Here is a 24,788-nt window from a genome sequence, read left to right as displayed (position 1 = left end):
CCCTCATTCTTTCAACAGAAACATAATTGCTCATCTCCTTTATCCCATTACACACACACAGCAGTCTCAGAATAGCAAAATGTCAACATTACCATCCACAATATGATTACCAAAAACAGTTTAAGATTTACTTGCAGTCCTTTTTGCCCTTAGAATAATGTAAGTCAAAATACTGTCACTTAAAGTCACTTGGCATACTTCCTCTCTGTGAGGTGATGCCACCAGCTGGATACATAGTATCTTTTGTTTTAATTTATTTTCATTTTTCAAGTGTTGCTTTGTGAAAAATTCAACTTTGTTTGTAAATATGTAAAATATTTATATGGTATTAATGTATTAATCTCCACCCTTCCCTGGCCACTGGCCGCAGACATCCACAATCTAATCCGTGGACTGGAACCTGTGAATATGTTACTTTACATGGCAATGGGATTTTGCAGATGGGATTAAGGATCTTTTTTTAAAAAAAATTATGTATTTATTTTGGCTGCATGGGGTCTTAGTTGCGGCATGCGGGATCTCTGTTGCTGCGCGCGAGATCTTCGTTGTGGCATGCACATGGGATCTAGTTCCCTGACCAGGGATTGAACCCGGGCCCCCTCATTGAGAGAGCAGAGTCTTACCCACTGGACCATCAGGGAAGTCCCCAAAGGTCTTGAGATGGGAAGATTATCCTTGATAATCCAGGTAGGCCCAGTGGAATTATAAGGGTCCTTAGAGAGAGACGCAGGAGTGGGGGAGTCAGAAAATCTGGTAATGGAAGCGGAGGTCAGAGAGCAGAGCAGACACTACACTGCTGGCTTTGGAGATGGAGACACAGGAGCTGCAAGCCCAGGGATGCAGGCAGCCTCCAGAAGTTGGCAAAGTCTGGGACCGGATCTCCCCCAGAGCCTCCCCAAAGAGCCCAGCCCTGCCAGCACCTTGATTTTCACCCAGTTCCCCCCACCCCAGACCTGTAAGAGAATAAGTTCGTGTTGTTTTAAGCCACTCATGGTAATTTGCTACAGCAGCCATAGGAAACTCATACAGTTCCAAAAACTGCACCTAGCATTTATTCCTGCCACCTCCACCCTATTCCATCCTTCCCTTATAATCTTTAAAGTATATTTGTAGCATATCCTTCCATCTTTAAGAAATATAATCATACATATATATGTGTACATGCATATATATGTAATCAACTATATAAATACATAATCAAATACATATATCTTTGTGTCCCCTTCTTAGATCCATAGGTTCTATACATGTTCTTCTTTTCCTTGCTTCTTTCACTTAACCGTATAGTGTAGAGCTCACTCCATAGCAATATGTAGAGTTATTCCGCATTCCTTTTTATAGCGTAGACAATCCCATTGTGTGGAAGTACCGTATTTTATTTATTGGTCTCCTTTTGACGACACTGGATTGTTTCTAGTCTTTTGCTGAAACAAATAGTGCTGCAGTACATATATCCTTTTATATTTTTGCCAGTGTATCTTTGGGATAGATTCCTAGAAGTAGAATTGCCGGATCAAAGAGTAAATGCATATGCAATTTTGCAGATATTGTCAGTGCCCTTGACAGGGGGTATAGCATCTTACGTCACCACCTACAATGTACAGGAGGGCTGGTTTCTTTCCCCCAAACCTTGTGTATAAATCTTTGGATTTTAGCCAATCTGATAGAGGAAAGATGGTTTACCAGAGTAGTTTTTTTCTTTTAATTTTTATTTTATATCGGAGTACAGTTGATTTACAATGTTGTGGTAGTTTCAGGTGTGCCAGTGTAGTTTGAATTTGCACTTTTCTTAGTATGAGCGAGATTGAACATCTTTTTTATGGTTAATAGACATTTGCATTTCTTTTTTTATGGGTTATTCCAATTAACATTTGAACGAATGAGTAAATGGGTGAGTATATCGGAATTTCTAGGAAGAAGATGAGCTCTTTGAAGCAGAGCTAAACATCTCCCATTTCAGTGGCAGCCAGCCACTGCCACTCTGTCAGACGCCTAGCACCGCGCCAGGCACCTCACTGGTACTTGGTAAACGTTTGATCGGGCTGGAAAGGAGAATCTGCTGGCTTCTCTTCAATGTCCCTTCAGTAAAGGGAACAGCAAGAGCTGGCTTGTGAATATGAGCAGCTGAGAAAGTGATCCGCCAGCTTCTGCTGTGGGCTGTTAGAGTCGCGAAGCTGAGCAGCACCTGAGGTTGGGATGGATGCTTATGTCACACCTGCAGCAGCTGCGGCCCCAGCCAGGACTCAGCTCTGGCTGCGAACAGACTGGCAATTCCTGCGCCCTCTGTTTTGCCCTCCCCGCAGCTGTTCTATACCCACCAGCCTGATCCAGCTCTTTGTGTTCAAGGACTGGGAGTCTTTGGATGGATACGGAGGGTGCAAGGCGGGGTGCCGTGGCGGAAGGGTGACTGGCTTTGAGCCTAGTAGCCCTGGGTTCAAATCCTGGCTCTGACACCCCCTTACCTCTGATTACTTGGGTGAGTTGTTTAACCTGCCCTGTCTCGGATGCTTCATGGAAAATGAGGATAATGGTACCTTCAGCATCATTTTTTAAAAAACAAGAGTGTGAAATTGTATCTGTGGAGCACATGATATCTGGCAGCGATGGTTATGCCAGTAAGCGTGGTCAGCTATTGCATATCTAGTGTAAGTGAGGCCTGGTGCTTTGTGTTCTTCTGTATCTCACGTATTCCTCATGGTAACCCTAGGAGGTCGTCGCATTATCATTCTGCTTACTCAGATGAGGAAACCGAGCAGCAGAGCTCAGGTAACAGCCCACGGTCTCAAAGCTACCGTCAGAGGCAGAAAGTGAATCCAGGTAATTTGCCTCCCAAGCCAAGGTGCTTACACCCCGGCCTCACCTGAAGGCCAGTGAACCAGACCTGGCTACCTTGTGGTGGGTGTTTTGGGGACAGGCTATGGAGTTTGCAGGGTCCAGTGCAAAATGAAAATGTGGACTCTTAGTTTTAAAATATTAAGCATTGGGCTTCCCCGGTGGCGCAGGGGTTGAGGGTCCGCCTGCCGATGCAGGGGACACGGGTTCGTGCCCCGGTACGGGAAGATCCCACATGCCACGCAGCGGCTGGGCCCGTGAGCCACGGCCGCTGAGCCTGCGCGTCCGGAGCCTGTGCTCCGCAACGGGAGAGGCCACAACAGTGAGAGGCCTGCGCACCACAAAAAATAAATAAATAAATAAATAAATAAACAAATAAATAAATAAATAAAATATTAAGCATTTTAAGATGGTAACCGCAGAGCATTCACCCAAGCACAGGGCTCTTCTGAACAGGGAGCCCACTGCTCACATGCCCTTTGCAGCCCACCCGCTGGTCTTGGCAGGGCTGTGCCTCCCAGCAGACTCAGGGCTCGCAGGGTGCAGCCTGCCGGCTCTGGGGATCCCTCTGAACGCGTCGCCAGCCTTCTAACTTCTCCAAAGACCCAAAGGAAACCCTGAGATCTGCTGATTGGCCCCCAGTACGAACCCTGAAAACATTCCTGGCTGCCCTTGGCTCCACAAAGAGCTGATACCATGTGTGCATGAAATCTTTACACGTGACTCAGGCTGGCCCGGAACCTGATGTGCTCAGGTGAGATCAGGAAACGCTCCAGGGGCAGGATCCTCACGTTTCCTCTCCAGCATTACAACATAAGAAATTATAATAATAAGTACGTCAGTTATTATAGTAATAGTAATAATAGTAATAACATAATGACTTTTAACAGTGATTAGTAATTTACTCTGCATTCAGTATTCACATTTACTTAACTTCTGCAGGCTACAGACTTGCTGAAAAATCAGGAACCAACCTTTTTATGTGCAAAGTTATAACCAGTGTGCTCTTTCTTGTTCTGAAAAACTCTAAATGCTGCAGTTTCCTGCAAAGTTCAGTGAAGATTCTAACACTTATCAAATCGTTGACAAACAGGAAGAGCACCCTTCTCATCCCGCACCCAATACACACATACGTTAATTAAGTACATAATTATAAATATAATGCTGGAGTGTAAGGTCCCCAGTGCAGACGTGTCCTTACACAGGCCTCTGTCCGGCCAAGCTGCTCGCACCTGGATTCACAACTTGGGTCTCACACGCTGGCCCATGTCGTCTGAGGACGAGCTGCTTAGGCCAAGGTCACAGGCAGGTGGCATAACAAGGCACCGCTGTGACCGGCCTTGCAGACAGGAGGGCCGTGGGAGGTGGTTACAGGGATGTAAACAGCCTGGCTGGGGAGCGTTGAGTCATTCTAGTGGGATGTTGTGGGGCCCCAGCTGGGCCAGTGACCTCGGCATTTATCTCACATGGACTTTGCAGGCGACATTGTAGCAGCTATAAATCTTAGTCCGTAAATATTGGGGAGGCCAGAAAAAGAATTAGCACGTTTCTCTACTTTCTTTCACTTCAACTGGTGGCAAATTCAATCTCGGTCATTAATGGGGTTCTCTGTGTCCCCTCACAACTGCCAGGAGTGTGCCGAGGACCTGGCAGATCCAGAACGGTGGGAAAGCCCTGGCTTTTGACCTGTGTTTGAGCCATAGGTATCCTCACTGTGGCTGGGATCCCGCCTTATCATCCTAGGACAGCCATCCTCAACTCAGGGCAATTTCCCTCCCCTCCTCGCACCCCCTGGGGATGCTTTTCTGGAGACATTTTTGGTTGTCACAACTGGCACCTGGTGGGTAGAGGCCACACACACTGCTGAATGCTCTGCAGTGCATAGGACAGCCTCCCGACAAAGCAAAGAATTATCCTGCCCCCAGAAGTGCTGACATTGAGAAACCCTGCCTTAGAGACTCACAAGCCTCTATTTTCCCAGCTTTCTGACTTCTGACAACTTCACAGTCTGGGAACCTCTTTTTCTTTCTCTTCCTGTTGTTCTGAATGTAACTTCCCTTTCCATGCTTGTTATCTTCTAAGGTGCCTCACCCTTCAAAGAGCTTAGTCTTTTACCAGCCACAGAGATGAACTGTGACAGGTCTAAGCCAGTTGTGTGCACACCCCAGTGCTAGATAATTCTTGCTTCTCTTGCAGAAGGTTGCCATGTGACACAGTTCTGGCCACTGAGATGTAAGGGGAGATGTGCTGGGGGCTTTTGAGAGAGAGACTGCTTCTTTCCTGAGAATGTTCTGGAGAGGAAGCTATCTGGTGTCAGCCCCTACAGCTTCCCTGCCTGGAGTACCTGTGTGGGGATGTGATAAATAGGGCTGTGGCAGCCATCTTGAGACCATGAGGTAAGTCAGGAGACTCACAGAGATGTCTGACCTTGGTGAACCAATGAATAAAGCCTGGAAGCATCTACCTCTAGGCCTCTTTTTTTTTTTTTTTTTTTTTGTGGTACACGGGCCTCTCACTGTTGTGGCCTCTCCCGTTGCAGAGCACAGGCTCCAGACGTGCAGGCTCAGCGGCCATGGCTCACGGGCCCAGCTGCTCTGCGGCATGTGGGATCTTCCCGGACCGGGGCATGAACCTGTGTGCTCTGCATCGGCAGGCGGATTCTCAACCACTGCGCCACCAGGGAAGCCCCTCTAGGCCTCTTGTTAAGGCACAAATATCCTTAGAGTTTAGACCTTACTTGATATACTTGTGCAAGCAAATTAACCTGTCTCTGTCTTATTCTTGGGTAAGAAGGGAAGAATAAATACTGACTGCATGAAGTTGGTGTAGAGATTTAATGAGATGATGTATGTAAAACATATGACTAAGTTTCGAAAATATAAATATTCAGTGTATTGTAAATGCCTTTGTTACTGTCATGATTAACTGAATTAATCAGGGATGATATTGCAGGTCTTATGGGAAGTTTCTTCTATTGATTGATCCTCACTTGATATCCAGTAAATATGTATGAGAGCCTGCCATGCTAATATACTGGAAATAGTAGGAAAACATTTAAAAGGAATAAAATTAGAGGGAAACAATACCCAAGAAGTTGTATATTAGATTCCATCAAAATTCCCTTTTATTTAAGAACAATATTTTGCAAACTTTAGTTTTCTGCATTCCTTATATTTGTCATATCCATTTACATGTCCATGCCATAGTAGAATACCTGTACTATTACTGACAACGTTTTTTTTTAACTAATTCTTTTTGACTGAATGGATTTATTTTAAAAAGAAGCTTTGGGCTTCCCTGGTGGCACAGTGGTTGAGAGTCCACCTGCCGATGCAGGGGACGCGGGTTCGTGCCCCGGTCCGGGAAGATCCCACATGCCGCAGAGCGGCTGGGCCCGTGAGCCATGGCCGCTGAGCCTGCATGTCCGGAGCCTGTGCTCTGCAATGGGAGAGGCCACAACAGTGAGAGGCCCGCGTACCGCAAAAAAAATAAAAATAAAAAGAAGCTTTAACAGACTCCAACAGCACATGAAAAGAATCATACACCATGATCAAGTGGGGTTTATCCCAGGAATGCAAGGATTCTTCAATATACGCAAATCAATCAATGTGATAAACCATATTAACAAAGTGAAGGAGAAAAACCATATGATCATCTCAATAGATGCAGGAAAACCTTTTGACAAAATTCAACACCCATTTATGATAAAAACCCTGCAAAAGTAGGCATAGAGGGAACTTACCTCAACATAATAAAGGCCATATATGACAAACCCACAGCAAACATCATTCTCAATGGTGAAAAACTGAAACCATTTCCTCTAAGATCAGGAACAAGACAAGGTTGTCCACTCTCACCACTATTATTCAACATAGATTTGGAAGTCCTAGCCACGGCAATTAGAGAAGAAAAAGAAATAAAAGGAATCCAAATTGGAAAAGAAGAAGTAAAGCTGTCCCTGTTTGCAAATGACATGATACTATACATAGAGAATCCTAAAGATGCTACCAGTAAACTACTAGAGCTAATCAATGAATTTGGTAAAATAGGATACCAAATTAATGCACAGAAATCTCTTGCATTCCTATACACTAATGATGAAAAATCTGAAAGAGAAATTAAGGAAACACTCCAATTTACCATTCTAACAAAAAGAATAACATACCTAAGAATAAACCTACCTAAGGAGGTAAAAGACCTGTACTCAGAAAACTATAAGACACTGATGAAAGAAATTAAAGATGATACAGATGGAGAGATATACCATGTTCTTGGATTGGAAGAATCAACATTGTGAAAATGACTATACAACCCAAAGCAATCTACAGATTCAATGCAATCCCTATCAAACTACCAAGGGCATGTTTTACAGAACTAGAACAAAAAATTTCGCAATTTGTATGGAAACACAGAAGACCCCAAATAGCCAAAGCAATCTTGAGAAAGAAAAATGGAGCTGGAGGAATCAGGCTCCCAGACTTCAGACTCTACTACAAAGCTACAGTAATCAAGACAGTATAGTACTGGCACAACAACAGAAATATAGATCAATGGAACAGGATAGAAAGCCCAGTGATAAACCCACACACATATGGTCACTTTATTTTTGATAAAGGAGGGAAGAATATACAATGGAGAAAAGACAGTCTCTTCAATAAGTGGTGCTGGGAAAACTGGACAGCTACATGTAAAAGAATGAAATTAGAACACTCCCTAACACCATACACAAAAATAAACTCAAAATGGATTAAAGACCTAAATGTAAGGCCAGACACTATAAAACTCTTAGAGGAAAACGTAGGCAGAACACTCTATGACATAAATCACAGCAAGATCCTTTTAGACCCACCTCCTAGAGAAATGGAAATAAAAGCAAAAATAAACAGATGGGACCTAATAAAACTTAAAAGCTTTTGCATAGCAAAGGAAACCAAAATCAAGACAAAAAGACAACCCTCAGAATGGGAGAAGATATTTGCAAATGAAGCAACTGGCAAAGGATTAATCTCCAAAATTTACAAGCAGCTCATGCAGCTCAATATCAAAAAACCAAAAAACCCAATCCAAAAATGGGCAGAAGATCTAAATAGACATTTCTCCAAAGAAGATATACAGATTGCCAACAAACACATGAAAGGATGCCCAACATGACTAATTATTAGAGCAATGCAAATCAAAACTACAATGAGGTATCACCTCAGACCAGTCAGAATGGCCATGATCAAAAAATCTACAAACAATAAATGCTGGAGAGGGTGTGGAGAAAAGGGAACCCCCTTGCACTGTTAATGGGAATGTAAATTGATACAGCCACTATGGAGAACAGTATGGAGGTTCCTTAAAAAACTAAAAATAGAACTACCATACGATCCAGCAATCCAACTACTGGGCATATACCCTGAGAAAGCCATAATTCAGAAAGAGGCATGTACCACAATGTTCGTTGCAGCTCTATTTACAATAGCCAGGACATGGAAGCAACCTAAGTGTCCATTGACAGATGAATGGATAAAGAAGATGTGGCACATATAATACAATGGAATATTACTCAGCCATAAAAAGAAACAAAATTGACTTATATGTACTGAGATGGATGGACCTAGAGTCTGTCCATATAGAGTGGAGTAAGTCCATATAGAGTGAAGTAAGTCAGAAAGAGAAAAACAAATACCGTATGCTAACACATATATATGGAATCTAAAAGAAAAAAATGGTTCTGAAGAACCCAGGGGCAGGACAGGAATAAAGACGCAGATGTAGAGAATGGACTTGAGGACACGGGGAGTGGGAAGGGTAAGCTGGGACGAAGTGAGAGAGTGGCATGGACATATATACACTACCAAATGTCAAATAGCTAGCTAGTGGGAAGCAGCCACATAGCACACGGAGATCAGCTCGGTGCTTTGTGACCGCCTAGAGGGGTGGGATAGGGAGGGTGGGAGGGAGACGCAAGAGGGAGGCAATATGGGGATATATGTATACGTATAGCTGATTCACTTTGTTGTAAAGCAGAAACTAGCACACCATTGTAAAGCAATTATAAAGATGTTAAAAAAATAAATAAAAAGCTTTATATCATCACTATATAAATGGAAAACCAACATCACTTGGCATAAGTAAAAACCAGCCAGATACAAATGCAATAAAAGATTCCCTAATGTTACTAAATTAAAACAAAATATTGATTTGTGTGCTACCTAAAATCACCTTGTGCACTACAATCATACCTATACTGCACTTAGAAAACCCTGAAGAGAATAATCAAACTTAGTGAAAACACTTTAAAACCACCTAAGATTCATAAATGCTGCCAGTGTGTCTTGATATAGAAGTTAGACATAAATAATACAACTTTTATACCTAATTATTCCTCAGCAGATCACCATACTTAGAGGCAAATCACTATGAAATATAGTGTGGCTTTCTGGTTAGCAATATTTTCCGCCTCCTTATTAACTTTATGAAACATTTCTCTATCATAATCCCAAGATATTTCACTGTGAACGTAGGAATCCAATAATCCCTTTCAACAGTAATTTACTCTGCATTCAGCATTCACATTTACTTAATTTTTGCAGTTTATGGACTTTCTGAAAAATCAGTGTTACTGAACCAGCCTGTTTATGTTCGAAGTTATAAACTTTTTTCTTTCTTGTTCTGGAAAACTCTTAATGCTGCAGCTTCCTGTGATATTCAGCGTAAGATTCTGACACTTTTCAAACTGTCGACAGAAAGTTTACCCCCCACCTCCACCGTCCCTCTGCCCTGGGATTTGGGGGTGTGTGTCTCCGATACTGTAGGTCCCCAAACGTTCAGGCCCCCTGAACTTGTTGCTGAATTATTGCAGTTCCTTTTCTGATGCTGCCTCCTGCCCTGAACCAAATGCATTTCTCACAATACGTTCCGGATTCTTCTCCCGGACTCTGTTGCTCTCTATCTCCCTTTGAAAACAGTCTGAACTCGGTTTAGCATTCAAGGTTCTCCACAATATGATTCTGACCTGCCTCCCTAACCTTGACCTACTCATCTTCGGCACCTGGCCGCAGACTGAATAAGTACACTGTTCTCTGCACAGCCCCACTCTCTCGTGTCTGACCTTTTTGTCCTTGTCACTCCTTCCTCTCGGACACTCCCTCTCTCAATCTTCTCCATCCTTCCAGAGTGAGGTTTTTTTAAAAATAAATTTATTTATTTATTTATATTTTTGGCCGCGTTGGGTCTTTGTTGCTGCGCGCGGGCTTTTCTCTAGTTGTGGTGAGCGGGGGCTACTCTTTGTGCGGTGTGCGGGCTCTAGGCACGAGGGCTTCAGTAGTTGTGGCATGCGGGCTCAGTAGTTGTGGCTTGCAGGCCCTAGAGCGCAGCCTCAGTAGTTGTGACCTATGGGCTTAGTTGCTTCACGGCATGTGGGATCTTTCCAGATCAGGGCTCGAACCCGTGTCCCCTGCATTGGCAGGCAGATTCTTTTTTAAAAAATAAATTTATTTATTTTATTATTTTATTTTATTTTTGGCTGCGTTGGGTCTTCATTGCTGTGCGTGGGCTTTTCTCTGGTTGCGGCGAGCCGGAGCCAGTCTTCAATGCGGTGCGCGGGCTTCTTGTTGCGGTGGCTTCTCGTTGCGGAGCACGGGCTTTAGGTGCACAGGCTTCAGTAGTTGTGGCTCGTGGGCTCAGTAGTTGTGGCTCGTGGGCTCTAGAGCACAGGCTCAGTAGTTGTGGTGCACGGGCTTAGCTGCTCTGCGGCATGTGGGATCTTCCCGGACCAGGGATTGAACCCGTGTCCCCTGCATTGGCAGGCGGATTCTTAACCACTGCGCCACCAGGGAAGTCCCATAGTGAGTTAATAGTCACTTCCTACAGGAAGACTCCAGGATTCCTTGTCTGTTTACTGCTTTTGGTTAATCTTGTCACCGGCTATACTGTACGTTATTATTTGTGTACCTCTGAGGGTTTCTCCAGCCTGTTTCTAAGCTTCCTGGGTAAGGAAGTGCTTGTGATTCATTTCTGTATATCTGGGCATGATTACAGGGGTGGCAGATTGGGGTAACGACAGGGAATAGATAGTAATGTGAGTGGGTAAGGGTCCGACTGAGATACAGCGGAGGTATGGCTAGCTGCCCCTGGTGGGGAGAAGGGATTCGGCCAATTGTTGCCACGAGAGAATACAGCCCGGCGCTGTGGAGCCTCTGTTCTTCCCAGAGGGGGAGGCTGAAATCTGGAATTTAATGTGAAACCTCATCCAATGGGCCATTCAGCAGGGGGTCTCTGGTTTGACACTGTTGATATCCCAGCCTGCTACCTGCCTTCAGTGTACGTTATGGAACGTGTGGACAAAGAATGTTGCCTGCCATTTCAGTAAACAAAGGTTGCCGTGGGCATCAAGCAGTCGGCCACTGCAGCTGCCCCTGACGTCGTGCCCTGAGGGGACTCAGGATGGAGAAAAATAGGCTACTGGCCCCAGATAGTGAAGGTGCACATCCAAGGAATAATTTCAATGAGCCCAGACTCTTGCATCTTCTCATACATGTAAAAACACTACCATCACTAGCTTGAGATGTCTGTTTCTTATGATTAGGAGTCATTTTTTGATCTTTGACTACATGGGTGTTTTTTTGTTTTCAGCAAAAACTCCTGTATATCCTTGTTTCTCCTTTACCTCTTTAGAACAGTCCCTCAGAGGTATTTGAAAGGCTGTGATACTGGGCTATAGCCCTCAGTAAGGCTGCCAGATAAAGCAATTTTCAACTTTTAGGTGGTGCATTTTTTTCAGTCAACAAGTGAATAACTATATATTGAATAATTTAGAAATGGAAATCAGCTCACCCCACTAGCTACTTTATCTGTCATGTGACGCCACTGGTTTACTGGTGTGTTTTTTCACCCAAATGACTGAATTTGGCAGTAATGTAGGTGTAGTTTATGGGGTACTTAATCTTGGTTCTAGGTCCGTAGGGGAGCGTGCTCATTTCATCATCCTGACAGCCGTGAAGCAGACACTATTATTACGCCTGGAGGGATGCGGTGGACCTGCAAGGTGGCAGACAGGGCTTGCATGGGGGCCAGGCGAGATTTGAACCTGGGGCATCACGTTGGAGTCAGGACTGAGCCACGAGGCATCAAGTCAAACCCCAGAGGACCTTGCTGGTCGGGAACAGAGAGCACAAAGCCGTCTTCATTCCAGTGTCTGTAATTGTGTTGATTTTGCCCCATTTTGACCCTTCTTTCTGGGTCCTGTGCTTCTGAGAGTGACTTAGGACATCTGGATTCATCAGGTTTGTTTCAGCATTCAGGGAAGCCGGGGCCTTGCAGATAAGAGGCTGGGGAAAGGCAAGGTAAACACAATTAAGCACCATTAGAGGGTCTTGAAGGGCGAGGAGAGTGACAGTGAAGTAAGAATAAATAATTAGGTTGGAGAGGAAGACCACAGACTGTGAGATTGCTGCTGTCCGAGGCAACCCGTCTGTGAGATAATCGCAATTCAGCACCTGCCTTTGCCTCGGCTTCATGTCCTGGAGGAAAAACTCCCTCTGCAAGCCTGGCTTTGGGGGACCTATGTTATCTGCCCCTGTTCCAAACAAACCCCGTCTCCTGGAACAATTTTCTTTAATCTTCCAACTATTTGGACTCAGGCTAATAATAATAATAATAGCTAGCATTCATTAAGGGATTATGTGCCTGGCACTATTTTAAGGGCTTTCTATGTTTTAATTCATTTAATAATCCTAGCCATTTATGAGGTAGGTCTATTATTTCCTTTTTTACAGATGAAGGAACAAGAGGCACAGAGAGGTGAAGGTTGCTCAGTGGGATTTGAATCTAGACAGTGTGGCCTGAAAGCCTGGGCTCTTACTTCCCGGCTGTGGAGTGTCCCCTTGGCCCACTGGCTCCCCTCCCAACCCCGCCTCCCATCACTTGCAGTCTCTTCCCCCAAGGTAATGACTGCTGTCAGATAAGGGTATTGTGCCCTGGCCCTTTATCTGTATTTACAGTCCTATCTTGCTACTTATTCCTCTCTAATCCTCTCTTTGAAGTAAATTTACATGTTAATTACATGCAGGTCGATTTCATTCCTTTTTGTGGTGGTGCTGGTGGTAACATATATATAACATAAAGTTCACCATTTCAAACATTTTTAAGTGGACAGCTCAGTGGCACTGTACTCACATTGTTGCACAACCATCACCACCATCCACCTCCAGAACGTCTTCATTATCCTGAACAGACACTCTATATCCATTAGACACTAACTCTCCCAAGTCCATGATCGCCCGCGATCTCACTCGTCTTCCGTAGCTCTAGCTGTGCCAGTGACGCCCCATAGAACATGGCAGAGCCACCTGCTGCTCCCACCTACTGAAAGGCAGAAACACAGCCCTGGTGAGCTAGCCTTCGGCTTTCTTTGTCTGTCCCAAGGCTGTGTCACAATAGTGACACTCCAGCTCCACCATCTGCATCTCTTGAAAAGTCCCCTCCTTTCCGTGAGTACCAGCAACCCAGTGGTCATCCTTCCATTCCGTTTGTGCAATTTCTTCTACCAGAGTTATTACCTCCAGTAGTTTCTGCTTAATTCATGCCATCCATTTAGTTATTCCTGCCTTGGTTCTGCCTCTTCCAGGAAGCCTTCCCTGCTTACTCCCACTAATTCTTATCTCTTTCTTTTCTGAACTTAATAATAATAAATAATAGTTTCAGGTGTGGTAAATATATAACCTTTAAAAATCCTTACACAAGCTCTTTGGGGGAAAACAACGTGGTTATTTACGTTTTAAGAGGACGAAACAGGCACAGAAAGGTGAAGTAACTTGCCCCAAGTTAACACACTGACCGGTGGCAGAGCCGGTTTCAAGCTCAAGCAGTTGGGCTTCGGAGCCTTGAAGTTCATATGGTGAATTTCATGCCTCCTGCTTTTGCCACCTTGCTGTCTGAACCCTTCACTTTGTCACATCATCAGAAACCATCCAGCATCATCTCTAATGCAAAACAAGGTTGATGCCCTTCCCAAAGATGCTGTGCCTTTTCCTTTCCTAGTGTTCTAGGTGGATAGCAGGTGCTTGTCTTTGTCTCATTGTCATCTGTTAGTCAGTCTACAGGCTGTTTTCCAGGAAAGAGGGTAAGTAATTTCCTGTCATCAGTGGAAGCAGGCTGCTGGTAAAGGATTCTTAAGAAGACAGCCTTTCTGTTTGTGAAAAAGAGGGAAGGAGATACAACCAACTCAAGGTAGAATGAGTCATTGACCCTCACTTCCACAGGGGACTGATGAATAAAATTAATTTATTGAAAATGTATTGATGCCTATAGATATTAGACCCTAAAAACAGGCAAACAAAAACTCAGTCCCTGACTTCAGGAGCTCACAGTGGGCAAGACTGGGTGGTCAAAATGCAGTGACAAGGAAGTGTGATAAATTCTAAGAACAAGACGTTACAGAGAAGGGATGCTTCATACTCACAGGTGTGTGAGTGTACGTGAGCGTGTGTATATGTGAGAAAGGGTGTAAGGACTGAGGCATTCACGGAATGAGGGAGTATATGGGAGTGTGTGAATGTGTGTGAGAAAGCATGAGTAGGTGTGCATGTGTGATTATGCGTATGTGAATATGTGTGTTTGAGGGTGTGCTTGCCTGTGTGTGTCTGTGGCTAAATGGTAGGGAAGTCTTCCTAAAGGAGCTGATTGTATTCATTATCTATTGCTGTGTAACAAGTGACAAAACCTAGTGGCTTAAACAGCAAACATTTGCTCACAGTTTCTGTGGATCGGAAATCAAGGCTTACTTGGGTACTGGCTGCCATCAAGGTGGGGTCTCATCTGAAGGCTCAGCTGGGGAAGGATCGGCTTCCAGCTCCCTCACGTGGTTGAGGGCAGGACCCAGCTCCTTGTGAGCTACAGCACTGAGCCCCCCCCCCCCCAGTTCCTCGTCACAGGAGCCTCTCCATGGGACATCTCACCGCGTGTCAGGAGGCTTCCAACAGAGCAAGTGAGATAGAGAAGGTGACAGTGAGCAGGATGGGGACTGGAGTTTTCTTGTCACCTAATTTCAAAAGTAACATTCCATCACTTTTGCCATATTCTGTTTGTTAGAAGGGAGTCAGAGGGTGTAACCTACACTCAAGGGGAGGGGATTACACAAGGGTGTGAACACCAGGAGGCAGGAATCATCAAGAGGCATCTTAGAGGCTGCCTGTCACATCTTTACTTTAGCTGAACCTTTAAGGGTGACCAGGAGTTAATCAGGCGAATAAGGGTCAGAAGGGTGGTTCTAGGCAGAGAGAACAAGGGAGCAGAAGTGCAGATAGAGAAGAAAGTGCACAGCATCAGGGGAAAGCAGTGTCCTGTGTGACTGGCATCAGGTTTTATGTGTGCTCGCACACACGTGTGGTTGCATGCACACACGTGCACAAACCTGTGGTTATGCGGAGGCATGAGAAAAGAGAGATAGAGCACATATTTGTCATAGAGGCAACATCACCAACAGGGAAAAAATTAGTTCTTGCAGGGAGTGAAAAATCTTAGGTATTACAATGATAAATGGTCCTCCAGAACTCAACCCTAGGTAGTGTATCTGAGGTATTAAATTTCATGTGGAAGAGAGGGTCAGTTAGGAAAACACTGTCCAAAAGGATCCTTGGAGTGGGGGTGATAATAAAAAAAAAGTCAAGAAACTCAGATCTAAAAAAAGTCAGAGAACCATTTATTGAATACTTATAATCTATCAGACATCGTGTTAAGCATTTTCTGTACGTCATATACTTCAATCTAGTAACAACTCTGTATAATTTCCACTTTAGGGAGAAGGAAACTGGGGTGGGCAGCTTCTGATGATGTGGCCCCCAGTGATCCTCACCCTCTGCTGTTTACGCCTCTGTGTACTCCTCTCCCATTTAGTGTGGGCGGGACCTAGGGACTGGCTTCTAACAAATAGAATATTTGTTAGAAGGTATAAGATGTCATGTCTGTGATTAGGTTGCAAAGATGGATTTCTTTGATAACCTAATCATGTACACGACTCTTCTGGCTCTTCTCATGTGGTTCCTCTGACGAAGCAAGCGGGAGGGACCCAGGTGGCAAGGAACCCAGGGCAGCTCCTGCCAGCTGTCAGCAAGGAGCTGAGGCTCTTACTCCAAAAGCTCCCGAGGAACTGAATGCTTCAGACACCAGAGGGGTGAGCTTGGAAGTGAATCCTTCCCCAGTTGATCTTTCAGATAAGAGCACAGGCTGACACTTAGACTGCAGCCCATGAGAGACTCTAAGCGGAGGACCCAGTGAAACCATGCCTGGATTCCTTATCCCTAGAAACTGTGAAATAGCAAATGTGTGTTGTTTTAAGCCTCTAACTGTTGTGGTAATTTTAAAATGCATCAATATATAATACAGAAACAGGCTCAGAGAGATGAAGACACTTGTCCAAGGTCACACAGCTGTGATCCCAAACCTGATGTACTAATGCTCAGCTCAGCTCTCTTGATCATCCCCTCTGTGTCTCTAGAGTCTAGGTCACAGTGGCCTTAAATGCTTGGTGCAGGAGTGAGGTCCTTTTCATGAAGGCGATGGGAAACGATGGAAGGTTTTGGCAGGGGGGCAATGTGGGGTAAGGAAAAGCCTGTCTTCCTGAGTTGAATGTCCAGATTCTAGCCAGCAGTGGCCAGCCTGGGGGCCAGGGACATCTGGATCATGCCAGCAAGACCTTGGAATGTTCTCAGGAGTTAAGCTGAGGGTCAGAGGTAGAGAAAGAAATACCCCCTTGGTCTCCTTCCCATCACGGACAGTTTCCTGAAGATGCGTGGGTGTTCGGAGGGAAGGCAAGGAGAAGTCCAAGGCAGACTCAAGGCGCTGGCGCTCCTTCCTGTGACAGCCCCAGAGACCCGAGGACAGTGTCCTCTGAGTCGGGTGGTCACTGCAGTGGCCTCCATCACCACGCTCAGCCCAAGCTCCCGGGCATGCAGCATATCTGCGACCACCCGTGGCCCCAAACGAGAGCCACTTGGGAGGCTGGCGCCTTTCATTTCCTTGTGACAATAGTGCAGGAAAATAGCTTTCTGGACTTGGCCCCAAACTGATAATTAAAGGAACGCTTTATCGCCAGCAAGAGCAGAAGTGTCCACCAATGGCCTTTCAGAAAAAGGAAAAAAAAATAAAAATAGCCTTGCTCTCGTCTTTGTGTTCATATGGAAATAGCTGACAGGTTTGCGAACAGCCTCAGCTCTGTTTATCTCCTCTATGTTTCTGCCAGGGATGCAAAGGGACATACTTTGCAGGCTGAGAGTTTTAGTTCAGTTTCACATTTCTGCATGAACGCAACTGTCCCATCTGTTCTCTCTTTATCTTCCTGGGGCCATGTTGTTAGAAAATGCCGTGGGGTCAGCTGTAGAGGGACTAGGCAGACCTAGGCAAGGCCCAGCCATCAGAATTAGGGTGTGAGAGTGCAGGCTTTGCATTTGGATTGTGCCGGGTTCCAGCACTGGTTCCAGCATCTTCCAGCAGCCTAAACCTGGGCGAATTACTTGAATTTTCCGAGCCTCAGTTTTCTGACCTGTCAAATGGTTGTACCTACCACACAGGGGTCATGAGGATCAAAAGGGAAAATGCAGGTAAAGCACTTGGCCTGGTGCCTGGCATCCACTAAGGGATCCAAAAATCTTAGCAAGGTATTGATGCTAGTGGGGTTGGGGTGGGGGGAGTTGGGAGGTGGTTTAGGGCAAGGCCGTTACCCCCTAAGACCACATGCATGGACCTCAATCTGCTTAGTTGAAAGGCTCGATGTCCTGGGACATCCCTGGCGGTCCACTGGTTAAGACTCCATGCTTCCAACGCAGTGGGTGTGGGTTCGATCCCTGGCCAAGGAACCAAGATCCCACATGCTGTGCAGCGTGGCCAAAAAAAAAAGAATAAATGTTTAAAAAGAAGGGCTTGATGTCCTCCCAGGAACACCAGCTCTTGGACCTCCCTAAAAATCGGAATTTTGTTGTCCTGCCTGTTCTCCACGAGGGGCAATAGTAACTGACGGTAATCAGATGATTAAAATGGATGCCATGGCTCATGGAATCCATGTTTGGGATTAAGGAAACCGCCACAGACTGGTTTGTATTAATCTTGGGTTGTTTGGAATGAAAGATCCAATTTGGTGTGTGTGTGTGTGTGTGTGTGTGTGTGTGTGTGTGTGTGTGTGAACCTGAGATATTTTGGCTTTGCACTTAAAGATATAATCCTGACTAGAGGCTAAAAGGTCTGATGTGACGGAAGGAGCACTGCAGTGGGGTCTGGGTGTCTTGTCTGAGGCTGACACATGTTCCATCGTCCTCTTGTCTCAGTTTCCCTAAGTGTGACAGCAACAGCTGGCATCTCTAACAGTGTGTTGGTTCCACCACCTACGTCTGCATGCCTTTGTGATATCACCTGTAAAATGGGGCTAATAATCGCCCCGCCTCATGGGACTGTTGTGAGGGTTTCATCAGATACTGCTCCTCCCTTTAGTGGGGTGTCACGTACGCGGTGGGAACTTGACTGAGAGCAAGGATGCTGGTGGTGGAGGCTGCCTCTTAGTGGAGCTCCCCGAAGATAGAGCCTGAGCGGGGATTGCAGTGCCTGTGATTTATTGAGGGTGTGCCCCCGCAATAAAGGTGGTGAGGGAAGGAGGATGGAGCAGGGGAAGAACTGAGTAAGGTGGTGGTCTCAGCTTCAGCTGAGCTGCAGCCCGTTCCCACTGGGGGTGGGTGAGTGCGGTTCTGGCATGTGAACTGCACAGAACTGGTCCCACCTTGAGGCAAGAGGCTAGACTTTGTGACCCCGTGTCAGCCAGTGGTTGCTCCTGGGCTGCCTCCCGGGGTGGAGATGGGGGCTTCCTCGTGCAAGAAGGTAATTTGCTGGATTAGGAGGCAACTGGGAGCTGTTAGAAGCCAACCCTTACTCACCCACAGTAGGGAGGGGTGGGTGCACGCCTGATAAAAGGGATCAGGGTGTGCACCGTCAGGATTGGCACTTCGTCATTCCTAAGAGATTGAGGCTTGCTGGTCCTTGCTCTTTCTATGAAAACGCCTGTGGGATTACGGCCTGTGACGGGGGCAGTGGCTGGCGTATTGATCGACTCAGCCCTCCCAGGGGCGTCATCTACCTGAAGTCGATGTTTCTTCATTTCCACTGCCCTGACGGTATCAGGTAGTGGAGACGAAAAGGTGTCTCAGCCCTCTGCGCTGTCCTTCTCGTCCTTTGCTGCAAATGAAAGCAGGCAGAAACATTGCTCACACAGAGGCCCGAGAGATGAGAGCCTGGGGAAAAAGCACATTACCACAGAGACAGAGAAAAGGATTGCAGTCCCCAGGGAAGTGTGGGACCTTGGCAAGTCATCAGAAGGCTTCCCAGGGGGTGTGACTAGAATTATCCTCTGTGCTAGAGGTTGAGCAATTCCAGTCCACGAGATTTGTGTTGCAATTTGGTTCTGTCCTTGCAGGTGAAGTGGATGGGTGTTAGAATTTGACACATGAGGTCCTCTTGGCTAGGGACATAACCGCAATGGGCTAGAAGAAAGTGTCTCGGGCTGTAAGGGGTGGGGGAAAGCTCTTGGAATCGGGAGATGCAGAACTGAGAGAAGCCGTGTCTCGTAAACTAAAGACCTAAAATAGAGCACAGAGCCAGCCACCCTCAAATCGGAGATTAGCCTGGGAGCAGCCCATCCTTGTCATTGGGGCGTGGAGCCCGAGGGGAGGTATTGTGGAACAAATGTCTGGAATGCGAGTTGTGCACAGACTCATTTATTTGTCCACCCATCCATTCATCCATCCACCCACCCACCCACTCATCCACCCATTATCCATCCATGCATCCATCCACCCATCCATCCTTCCAACCATTCTTCACCATTAATAAAAATTTTTTTGGAATAGTTAATACATTCATGTGGAAAAACTCAAATAAAACAAAAAAATGAAAGGTAAGCCCAAGACTGTAGCAACTTGGTTTTCCTCCGTAGAGTATAACAGTTACCAGTTTCTTTTAGTTCCTTCCAGAAATATTTTGCACGCACACAAATGTATCTGTATGTACAAATGGCAGAAAACTATACTGTTTATTGTGTGCCTTGGCCTTTTAGCATATCTTAAAGACACAGATGGCAACTGTGGCAGCCTGGGCAAGTTTGGGGTGTGCCACGAATGTTTCAAGAACCAGGGTGAGTGCAGTTTAATCGCAGACACACACTTTGAAAAGTTCTGCCGGGTGGCTTCACAGAAATCAAACATCAGTAAGATCTAATTTTTCACTTTCTGTCTGAGTAGGGAGAGCTGGAGTTTCATTCATCTGCAATACTTGGTTTTAAATTGTTTTCTTTCCTGCTTCTCCAATTCCCCAAATAAATTAACAGGGCATTTTCCATTGATGTTTCTGAGTAACCAGTTTTTCACAACAAAGCTGTTAATAACTTACCTGTTGTTATTCTAACAACGTTCACACCTATTGCTAAAAGAGGGCTCCCTTTATCCACACACGTAATTGAGTTTTCATGCCCTATTCTTCATTTTCCCCAACTTTTATTTCAAAACTTTTCAAGTCTATAGAAAAAGTAAAAGAATTGTACAATAACCAGCCTTATGCCCTTCATTTAGACTCACCAGTTGTTGGCATGTGACGTTTTTGCCACATTTTTCATTTTTTCCCAAACTATTTGAAATGAGATTGCAGACATTATGATCCTTCATCTTTTAGGAGCCTGCATCTCCTAAGAACTAGGATATTCTCCTACAAAACCGCAATACCGCCATCATGCTCAGACATTTAATAATTGGTATAATAATTTTATCTACTGTAAAATCCATATTCATATTTTCCCAATTACCTTCTTATTGTTCTCTGAAACAGTTATTTTTTCTTCCTTGACCCAGTCAAGGATCACACACTGCATTCAGTTGTCAGGTCTCTTAGGGTTCTTTAATCTAGAATGTTCCCCACATCCCCCTCCCCTAGCCTTTGTTCTTTCCGCCCCCATGACATTGGCATTTTAAAAGAATCAGCCAGCTCTCTCCTAGAATGTCCAATAACTTGGATTTGTCTGATTATTTCCTTATGATTCGATTTAGGATAAACCTTTTTGGCAAATGTCATACAGGGAATGTTTTTCACTTCCCGCTGGTTCCCACTGGGAGGCACATCATGTCAGTTACTATCCATTATTGGTAATGCTACATTTGAGCACTGTTCAAGGTTGTATCTACTAGTAAAGGTACTTCTTTCCTTTTATAACTAACAGTTGAGGCCGGGTGACAGTTCTGTTCCAAACAGCCTTTCCTCTGGTTTTAGCATCTACTGATTATCCTTGCCTAAATCAATAATCATATTGGCAGCTACAGTCTTCAGTTTTGTTGTTCTTTGTACATTTATTATCTGGTATTCTTGTGTAGAGGAGCGCTCCGTCCACCTGTCCATCCCACTCACCTTTAAGTTTCTTATTTTCAGTATCATTGTGGTATTATAGAGTCTCTCCACTCCCCATAAGATTTGGCCAATGGGAGTCCCTTTAAGGTGGCTCCTTTGACCTTGTGACATGCCTCCGTCAGTTCTGAGCACTTCCTTACTCTCTGACACAATAAGGTGTCGCCCCAGAAACTGAATCAGTCATTTCTCCTTTTAGAAGGGGCATGGTATTTAGAAACCAGGATCTGGGTGCTAGGTGTGCTTTTTTGATAGTGGAGTGTTATTAAGTCTAGATCTTTTGAGTGGAGAGCTAGGATATGTATGAGAGCTAGGATATGAGTTCATAGTGATACCACCAATTTTTCCTCATCTCTCCTCATTTCATATTTATATCTTCATTCTCCCACAGTGGGAACCCTAATTTCCAAACAATTTAATATAGTTACTCATTTAATCTATTAAACAACACACAGAGAATACTTTCAGAATTATTGTCCTGTTACCACAAATCTACTAAATCAAGTTCAGAATTTCTTTGCAGTTCTTTTTGTCCCATCTGCTAAGGGTATCCAGTTGGAATGTGTGTCTAAAAGTTACTTGAATCAATTATTTTCTCTGTGGATTACATTAGTTATTTGATGTAAGTTAGAGTTATTTGTTTCTGCTTATATTCAGTTTTAGGGTTTGCTTCTTTCTACCCCTTTTAATTTAATTTACATGGTTCCAGAGCAAAGCTATATAAAAAGTTATACTCAAAGCGATATCCCTCCCATCTCTACCTTTGACGCCATTCTCATCTATACACTATAGCAAATAATTTTCATTAATTTCTGAATTTTTCTTCCCATGCTTTGTTTTGCCAAAACCATAACACACACACACACACATACACACTACTGTTTTGCACCTTCTTTTTTCCCTTGACAGTGTATCCTGGAAATAACTCCATATCAGCTCACAGGCTGATTCTTTTTTTTTCATTCAATCACTCGCCCATGGATGGGCATTTTTTTTTTTTTTTTTTTTTTCCAGTACGTGGGCCTCTCACTGTTGTGGCCTCTCCCGTTGCGGAGAACAGGCTCCGGACGCGCAGGCTCAGCGGCCATGGCTCACGGGCCCAGCCGCTCCGCGGCATGTGGGATCCTCCCGGACCGGGGCACGAACCCGCGTCCCTTGCATCGGCAGGCGGACTCTCAACCACTGCGCCACCAGGGAAGCCCTGGATGGGCATTTAAATGTAGATTATTTCTCATATTTTACTATTACTAATAATGCTGCAATGAATAGTCTTGTGCATATTTTTTCATATTTATGGAGTTATATCTGCAGGATAAATTCCCAACAGGGGGCTTTGGTGGGTCAAAGAGTAAATGCATATGTAAATTTGTTAGATACTGTCAAATTTCCCTTCCTAGTGATAGTACCTTTATGTACTCCTACCAGCAGTGTATGAAGTGCCTATTTCCCCCCAGTCTTGCCAGCAGAATTTGATGTTAAGCTTTTGAATTTACCAATTTGTTAGGGGAGAGATATCTCAGTGTAGTTTTAATTTGCATTTCTCTTATTTTGAATAAAGTTCAGCATCTTTCTTTATGTTTAAGTCTCATTTATATTTATATTCTGTGAACTGTTCATGTCCTTTGCTTATTTTTCCAATAGGCTTTAGGTCCTTTCCCCCTCCTCTATTTTTTTTTTTTTTTGCGGTACACGGGCCTCTCACTTGTGTGGCCTCTCCCGTTGTGGAGCACAGGCTCCGGACGCGCAGGCTCAGCGGCCATGGCTCACGGGCCCAGCCGCTCCGCGGCATGTGGGATCTTCCCGGACCGGGGCACGAACCCGTGTCCCCTGCATCGGCAGGCGGACTCTCAACCACTGCACCACCAGGGAAGCCCCCCCCCCCCACCTCTATTTTTAAGAGTTCTTCATATAGTTGAGAGATTAGTCATATATATATATATATATATATATATATATATATATATATAAAGGAATATATTATTCACTGAAAAATTAGGTGCAAATATTTTCTCTTGGTTTCTCACTTGTCTTTTGAGTTTGCTTATTTAAAAAAATATATAGTCATAATACTTCATTTTAATTTCTGGTTTTATAGTCTCATAACTCTAGGGTCAATTTTGAGATTTCTCTTTCTTTTGCATGTCTTTATTCAACTAATTATGAAGACTTGATGTTTCCTTCTTCCCAATATTTCTTGAATCTGGTATTTCCTTTCCACAGACCCATGACTAACATCCTAGTCACTGTGCCCACATGGCTGTGAGATCCATTCTCCTGGATCCAGGTTTTTTGCTTCTAGGCTGCCTGAATGATCTTCTTAGACCTCTTAATATTGTTCTGAAAGTGTCAGATGTTCTATTCATTTTTGAAAAAAATGTTTTTTTCCTTATGTTCTTCAGATTGGATAATTTCTGTTGACCTATATTCAAGGTGAGCAACTCTTTCCTCTGTCATTTCCATTCTGCCATTATACTTGTCCATTGAGTTTTAAATTTCATATACTGTATTTTTCAGTTCTACAATTTCTATTTGGTTTCTTTTTGCATTTTCTTTTCCTGCTGAAGTTTCCTATCTTTTTATTTATTATGATCATATTTTTCTTTAAATCTTTGAGCAGTTATAGTAGCTCCTGTGAATGGGCTACATTTTCCTATTTCTTTGCATGATGAGTAATTTTCTTTTATATCTTAGACATTGTGAGTATTATACCACAGAGACATAAGATTGTTTTACTTTTCCAAAGAGTGTTTGGTTTTTGGAGTTTTTTGTAGGCAATTAACTTGGTTGAACTAAAACTGTAAAATCTGTCTCTTGATTGGTGGCTAATACCTCAGTTTAGTTTTTTTTTTTTTTTTTTTTTTTAACCCTTACCTAGGCTTCTTGGAGTCTTCCCCATGCTATTCAGGGATTAGACAGAGATTTGGGCAAAGTTTATATACAGAATTTTGGGGCCTTTCCTCTCTGTATCTCTCCCTTTTAGGATTCCCCACATTCCTCACTTCCCAGTGGCTGTAGTTGCTTTGAACTCTGCCTTCCAGTTATTCAGGCCAGAAGGATTGTGGTTTTTCTATCAGAGTTTTACCTTCCCATGTAGTACTGACTGTGGCCTGACCTTAGGCTAAAAAACATAAAAAGTCAGGAAACCTACTTCCTGCCATTTCTTTCTTCCAATGTCACCTCCTCTCTAAAATCTGCCTGCATTGGCTGACTTTCCAGTGCCTTCATGTAGTTGTGTCCTCTGCCACCTGAACTGTTGTTGTTATTTGTAGGAGAGTCAGTCCAATAGGAGCTTACTCAGCAAGAAGCAGAACTCTGATTAATTTTTTGAAAACATTTTCATCTTTTCCCTCTTTGTCAAGAACTGGCTCCTCTTTTACTTGTCATATGTTATAGGTCAAGATGCACATGGCTAGCACTTCAAACTGCTTGCAGTTCAAGTTGTCTGTTCCTCTATCCATGATGCCTTTACTGTGGGGATGAATCCAACCACAGAGTCTTTATTTAACCGTGGAGAATGAAAATATCAATGCGCTATTTGAAAATAA

Source organism: Kogia breviceps, chromosome 14, assembly GCF_026419965.1.
Source record: "Kogia breviceps isolate mKogBre1 chromosome 14, mKogBre1 haplotype 1, whole genome shotgun sequence".
Lineage (NCBI taxonomy): Eukaryota > Metazoa > Chordata > Mammalia > Artiodactyla > Physeteridae > Kogia > Kogia breviceps.
The sequence above is the reverse complement of the archived record's forward strand: the minus strand, read 5'-3'. Positions refer to the sequence as shown.